The sequence below is a fragment of the Arachis ipaensis genome, chromosome B07 (genome assembly GCF_000816755.2).
Source record: "Arachis ipaensis cultivar K30076 chromosome B07, Araip1.1, whole genome shotgun sequence".
Taxonomy (NCBI): Eukaryota; Viridiplantae; Streptophyta; class Magnoliopsida; order Fabales; family Fabaceae; genus Arachis; species Arachis ipaensis.
Genome location: NC_029791.2, coordinates 72,403,787 through 72,411,183, shown reverse-complemented (window position 1 = coordinate 72,411,183; position 7,397 = coordinate 72,403,787). Strand labels below are relative to the sequence as shown.

The following is a 7,397-nucleotide window of genomic DNA, read 5'->3' as shown; positions in this document are numbered from 1 at the left end:
CACAAACTCTTGTTATCAGAACAAGTCACTAAGCATGACAGATACTCAGAATATGCAATGAAGCATAGTCGGTCCATTCCCAAGGCTCTAACAGGAACGAACTGCTCTGATACCATATTGTAACGACCCAACTTTCAGAACGTCATGATCATACCGAAAGTAAGGCGTTACCAACCTGCTTTCCTTTATTAACTATTTACTATTGAGCCTTTAGTTCAATATCGCGATTTAGTTTTATAGAAAATTCCAGAAAAATTTTGTTTTTGTTTATCAAAATCATATATCAAACATTTCAAAGTAATAGTAATCACATAATTGTTAATAATAATATCCGTCATATAAAAGATTTCAAATAAAACTTAGATACAAATCCTATCCCTATGTATAAAATAAAAATCTTAAGCAATAAGGGCGAGGAAACTCTATGAAAGCAACTCAATTCAAAAACTTACTCATAAATAAGGTCTAACAATCGCCCGCACGCAGCTTCAAACTGTGTCTTCGAACCTGTATCACTGAAAAGGTGGAGGATTTTTGGGGTGAGAACAAACCACACGTTCTCAGTAGGGAATGGGAATGCCGTAAAAGTAATGAAATATAATGCAAATAATTAACATACTCAAGGAAACTATATTTCTATCAAACCTTTTTGAAAATACTTTTGGTTTTACTTTAGCTAATTAATTACCTCCTTCAAAATCTCTAAACTCAAACAAATTCTAAATATGAAACTAGTCACATTAACCATCTATCAGTCACATAATTAATTCTCAATCAAAACATCAATTCTTAATCAATTTAATACATTCACAAACTAATAGTGCAAGCCAGAGATTCAGTTCAACATACAAACAAGTCAGAACAAGGCAAACAGCACAATCACAGGGAAGTACAATGAGCAAACCCAATCAAATGCAAATGCGCAAACAAGAATGATGCATGTCTAGCCCTAGTGCAGGTAATGAGCTCATTTGTCGGTTTCTACCCGCTCCCGACGTAACCCGAGCAGCTGAAACGGGTATGGCTTTCCAGTTGGCTATACCCCTGTGTACAGGAAATAACCCCCCTGCCACCACAGGGTCCACTGCACGCAGGAAATAACACATCTGCCACTACAGGGATGTATGTCGACACACCTTCTGTATACAGGAAATAACCCCTCTGCCACTACAAAAATGGAACAAGTGGTCACGGTACTTCTGTAGCAGGAAATAACCCCTCTGCCTTACAGAATTAAAATATGGATCTGTACTACAGGAAAGCGTTCTCAGTGGTGGTACCACCATCTATCTGACTGCCTTCACGCAGCAGATCATCACATAAGTATATCTAGCATTGCCTAAACGCAACAAATGAATAAGCATATCTCTTGGGTTGCCTCAAGCAACAAATAAATATCTCTTGGGTTGCCTCAAGCAACAAATCATCACATAATCATTCTCATTATTCATCATCACTTTGACATTCTTATGCAATACCTCTTTCTTTCTCTGTTCAATCATACTATACAAACTTTACATCTTTCACTTTTACAATATCTTGGCTCAAACCATTTCTCTTTACCATTCGGATTCAAATATTATAAAATTCACCAAACTCCTGAAAAGTAATCCTTTATTTCAAACCCAAAGCATAACTCTTTTCGTATTAAATTGAATTCAAAACATAAACCTTTCCTTGATAATTCCAAATTCAAAATAGTATAATCCTTCTCTTATTTAGATAAAATGCAAATGATATAATTTTTCAAGTTCAAATCTTTTAAAATGACTTTTCGAATAAAACCTCAGATTTTTATAAAATTTTGACAGCACCTCCCCTAAAACTCGAACTTAAACACCCTTACGGGTTCCCTCTTTCTCAATATCTCATCAAACCTTTCTCAACAATTGCCACAACAATAAATTCTCAAAAACATTTGATAATAGTATAGAAAATCTATTTCTCAAATTCCATATCCAAGTAATCACCAAAACAACATCGGCAGTCTAATTTCAGTTTTATTTTAAAAATATCAAACGAATTTAGAATTATGCAAACCTTATATCCACGCGTCCGTCTCAGATTAAGCTTCCTAGTAAACCAAAAATCACAGTTTTTTGCTGGCTCTAGCTTCGGGAATATAAGCAAAACCGTGACTGCTCTATAGTCCCTTAAAACCAGAAGACAGCAGCAGCGTACAACATTCGAAATTTCATATAAAATCCAAATCAAATCCAACAACGTTCGAAACTAATGTGGTTAAACATAACTTATCCAAATTTCTTTCTCAATTGGTTCCAGGGTCATACCATTTTTAATGAAGGAGTTACGTAGCTTGGAAGTTAAGTAATTTTCTGCTGAAGTCTGTTTTACAAATCATTGAACACAACCTCTTCCAAGTCCCATAACTCACTTATTAAAACATGAAATACCCTGAAATTTAAATCATAATAACTAAACATATTAAACTTTCACCTCCAATTGGTTGCATCTCAATATCATTCTAGAATTAAAAATTATAAAGGCTCAAAATTACTGACTTAGAAAACAAAACCTGATTTTTACTGCATAATACATCTTATTTTAAAAATTCATATCTTTAAAACCACAATTCTAACAATTCTAAATTTTTATGAAATTAAATTACTAGGACCAGAGTTTCATTTAAAATTGTCTCCATTTCAAAATTCAAACTGGAGAATTTTTAATAGAGGAAACAAGTTGCTGCTGTGTTAAACGTTCTGCAGAAAACCAGATTTGACATTCCTAATTCAAAAATTGACCATAAATCATAAACTTAATGAAAAAGCCTCAAATTCACGAGTCCAGCTTCTTATATTCCAAAGCTTAATCCAGACTTGGTCCCACGGAATTCCAGTCATCACAGAATTAGTTATAGATTTTCAAATTCTCCGGTTTCATTTAAAAGTAATGCAGAAGATCAAGTTTTACATTTTAACTTTGAAAAATCTTAACTAGTTCTATAGTTAATTCAAACTTCCCAAAATTGAATCCCAATAACAACTTTAATTATAGTTTACTCAGCCTTTACTCTCATATCATTTCGATTATCGTTGAATAACTGATTCACTTCCAAAGTCATCTTTTAATCTCAAAAATCAGATTTTCAGCAACTAGTTCAACATTTTAAGATTCAATCTTCCAATTATTCCTTAAGCCCAACTTCAATTAATCACTAACTAAACCCATTACAATAAACCAACTCAACAGTAATAGTTTCAATTTGACCCATCAAAATATCGAAATCACAATAATCTCTCATCAAACAATTTATAATTCAATCTCACAAAATCAACAAATTCAACCAACGTTCGAATAAAAAATCTCAATCATTCCAATCATAATTTCAGCCACACAACTCAACTAATTCAGTATAATCACATAGAGTCAGAACTTTTCAACAATTCCATCCATATCAGAGAAAACAATATCAATTACAACTTCAAACACTCACAACAAAGCCCAAAGACATTCACAGCCTTAACCTAAATTCAATAATCTAATTGAAGCACTAAAACATCATCAAACTTACTCCAAATTTCACAACCTCAACCATCATCACAATAATCCCAAACCAAACACAAATCTAACTCAGTTCATCAATTATCATTACGACAACTTTTCAATAGTTAACTCATCAAATTTCAATTTAACAAGTATTATCAAATAAATCACCATTCACAGCCACATTTCAACCAATTCAGCAATATCACATAAAATCAGAATTGTCAACAAATCGATTAAAATCAGAAAACCAATATCAGTCATAGCATTAACCAAAGTTAACCTTGTCAAATTAATTGTTCACAACAGCATCTAATTCCAGTTACAGCTCAGAATAATCACAACTAACTAACTAATTTCAAATGCATTTCAAGTCATTCATGTTAATTAAGAAATTCTTAACCATTGTTAACCATTTACACTTATCCAATAACTTTGTAGGCATTCTAAATTAAAAATGTTTAACTTTAAAAATAAACCCCCTACCTCAAAGTCGAAACTCGCAAAAATTCACTAAACGCAGCTGCTCCATTAGTAGTTTTCAGCACCTATTTCCATGGCAGCAACAATGACAAGGTTAAACGCCTCCTCTCCTCTCCGATCTGGGATTCCAGAAGTAGCAGCCAAACAGGGCCAGCAGCAACGTGAGGTGGTCACGGTGAATTCAAATAGGATAACGGTAAAAATTATGGAAACTCCATGCTAACTCAAATTGAAGCAAGAGCCAGAATGCCTTACCTCAATTAGCCATAATTGAAGAATTTAAATGCGGTAAACCCAATATTACGAATCCACAGCAGCTTTGATGGCGGCAGAGGCTCCGGCAGCTGCGAGAACCATGAGCAGAGACAGAACTGGGCAAGCCTCCACTCCAAACCTCCAAAAACAGCACCAGCTCCAACAAAGCTTGACGGTGGTAGAAGCTGACTTTAGTGCCGGTGATGCTGGACAGAACAACAAAGGGAACTGAGCGCATGGACGGCGGCGGAACCCTCGCGGTGGTGGCCGTGGATCGATGGCGACAGCGGCGTGGAACACAGCTCCTCTCCTCGGCGGTGACCTTGACTCTCGCATTCGTTCCCTCTCTTTGCTGGCCCCTCGACGGTGACGGCTCAAAGGAAGATGACGAGAAAGGATGGCAGTGGCTCCTCGTGGTGGTCGCTCTCCTCCTTTCGGCGACGTCAGCAGCGACGACAAACCCTTGAAGCGGCGGCGGCAGAACGCGAATGAACGACGGCGACGCGGGCTCGGGCTCTATGGACGGGACAGCGCTACGAAGCAGCTCGACGGCGGGCTCCAGGGAGGCGGCACAGCGAAGAGCATCCACCCTTCTCCCTCGGACGTGCAGCTTCGGCCCTCTTCCCTTTCCTTGCAACAGCAACGATGACCATGGTAACACGGCGGGATGAGGCTGGACGGCGGCGCTGTAGCTCAATAATGGCAACACGGTGGCAGCTCGTGGGCTTCTCTTCTTCGTCCATCTCTCTCTCTCTCTAATTTCTCGTTTCTGAAATTGTTGCACTGAAGGGGTGAAAGGGGGTGGGGTGCGGCTGTGGTGAGGGTGACAGGGTTAGGGTTCCTCAATTTAGGAAATTAGGGTTTCTAGTTTGATTTGGAAATTAGGGTTAGAAATTAGGATTTTATAAAGAAATAAGGATAGATATGAATAGATATTTTGATAAAATTGGAGGGTACGATAATTTTAAAATCAAATGTACTCTATTAAAAAATATTTAGGAACATTATTTATCATCATATTGCTAAGTTCAATCAATTATTTCTAATTTAAAATATAAAATAAATATATTAATCACCTTTTTATAAAATATGGTTTAGCTAAATATTAGTTATTCAAATTAAATGATAACTTTTCATTATTTTTCTATCTCCGAAACTTTAGTTTCAATTTACAAAATAGCTAATTATAATAAAAATTGTACTTGAACATTAATTAACTTAAACTTAAAGTATTTATAAAAATTAATCTAATCATTTCCTCTCATTCTAGGAAGACTTTCCTAGCAACTGGACGAACTCTCATTGACGTCCAAAAGGGGGAAGTAACCCTGAGGGTCAATGAGGATGAGTAGCCATGCAGCATCCAGACACAGCAAAAGACTGCATGAAAGTTGATCTTATTGACTCTTTGGTAGATCAACATGGCTGAGAGTCTCGAATCAGAGCTAGAAGACATCTTTAAAGATGCTCAGCCTGATTTGGAGGATTCAGAGGAAATAAAAGAGCCTCTGGAAATTCCTCAGGAAGAGGAAAAACCTCCTAAACCCGAGCTCAAACCTTTACCACCATCCCTGAAATATGCATTTCTGGGAGAAGGTGACACATTTCCAGTGATCATAAGCTCTGCTTTAAATCCCCTGGAAGAGGAAGCGCTACTTCAAGTGCTAAGGACACACAAGACAGCTCTTGGGTGGTCCATAAGTGATCTTAAGGGCATCAGCCCAGCAAGATACATGCACAAGATCCTATTGGAGGATGATGCTAAGCCAGTGGTTCAACCACAGCGGCAGCTAAATCCAGCCATGAAGGAAGTGGTGTAGAAATAGGTCACTAAGTTATTGGAGGATGGGATTATTTATCCTATTTCTGATAGCCCCTGGGTGAGCCCTATCCAAGTTGTCCCCAAAAAGGGAGGCATGACAGTGGTTTATAATGAAAAAAATGAACTGGTTCCTACAAGAACAGTTACAGGGTGGCGCATATGTATTGACTACAGAAGGCTCAATACAGCCACCAGAAAGGATCACTTTCCTTTACCATTCATAGACCAGATGCTAGAAAGACTAGCAGGTCATGATTATTACTGCTTTTTGGATGGCTATTCTGACTACAACTAAATTACAGTAGATCCCCAAGATTAAGAGAAAACAACATTCACATGTCCATCTGGAGTATTTGCTTACAGAAGGATACCATTTGGGCTATGTAATGCACCTGCAACCTTTCAGAGATGCATGCTCTCTTTTTTCTCTGATATGGTGGAAAAATTTCTGGAAGTCTTCATGGATGACTTCTCGGTATATGGAGACTCATTCAGCTCCTGTCTTGATCACCGGACACTGGTTCTGAAAAGATGCCGAGAGACTAACCTGGTTTAAACTGGGAAAAATGTCACTTTATGGTGACTGAAGGGATTGTCCTAGGGCACAATATTTCGAACAAGGGAATAGAGGTGGATTAAGCTAAGGTAGAGGTAATTGAAAAATTACCACCACCTGCCAATGTTAAGGCAATCAGAAGCTTTATGGGGCATGCAGGATTCTATAGGAGGATTATAAAGGATTTTTCAAAAATTGCAAAACCTCTGAGCAACTTGTTAGCTGCTGACATGCCATTTGTGTTTGACACAGAGTGTCTGCAGGCGTTTGAAACTCTGAAAGCTAAGCTGGTCACAGTACCAGTTATTTCTGCACCAGACTGGACATTACTATTCGAACTAATGTGTGATACCAGTGACCATGCCATTGGTGCAGTATTGGGGCAGAGGCATGACAAGCTTCTGCATGTCATTTATTATGCTTGCCGTGTTTTAAATGATGCCCAGAAAAATTACACAACCACAGAAAAAGAATTACTTGCAGCGGTTTATGCCATTGACAAGTTTAGATCATAGTTAGTAGGATCAAAAGTGAATGTGTACACTGACCATGCTGCTCTTAAATATCTACTTACAAAGCAGGATTCAAAACCCAGGCTCATAAGATGGGTGTTGCTTCTACAAGAGTTTGATATAGAAATAAGAGACAGAAAAGAGACAGAAAACCAAGTGGCTGATCATCTGTCCCGGATAGAACTAGTAGAAGGGGCGTCCTTTCCTTCTATTGAGATCTCTGAAACCTTTTTGGATGAGCATTTGTTTACAATTCAGGAAA

The 7,397-nt window shown here is 37.7% G+C and overlaps 1 long non-coding RNA gene across 1 annotated transcript; it reads right to left on the bottom strand.

Moving 5' to 3' along the window:
* LOC110264242 lies at positions 239-4,647 on the bottom strand. The gene is made up of 3 exons (XR_002350015.1): positions 4,246-4,647; positions 3,994-4,109; positions 239-515 (listed from the first exon to the last, which is right to left on the bottom strand). It is a non-coding gene; the product is annotated as an uncharacterized LOC110264242 (long non-coding RNA).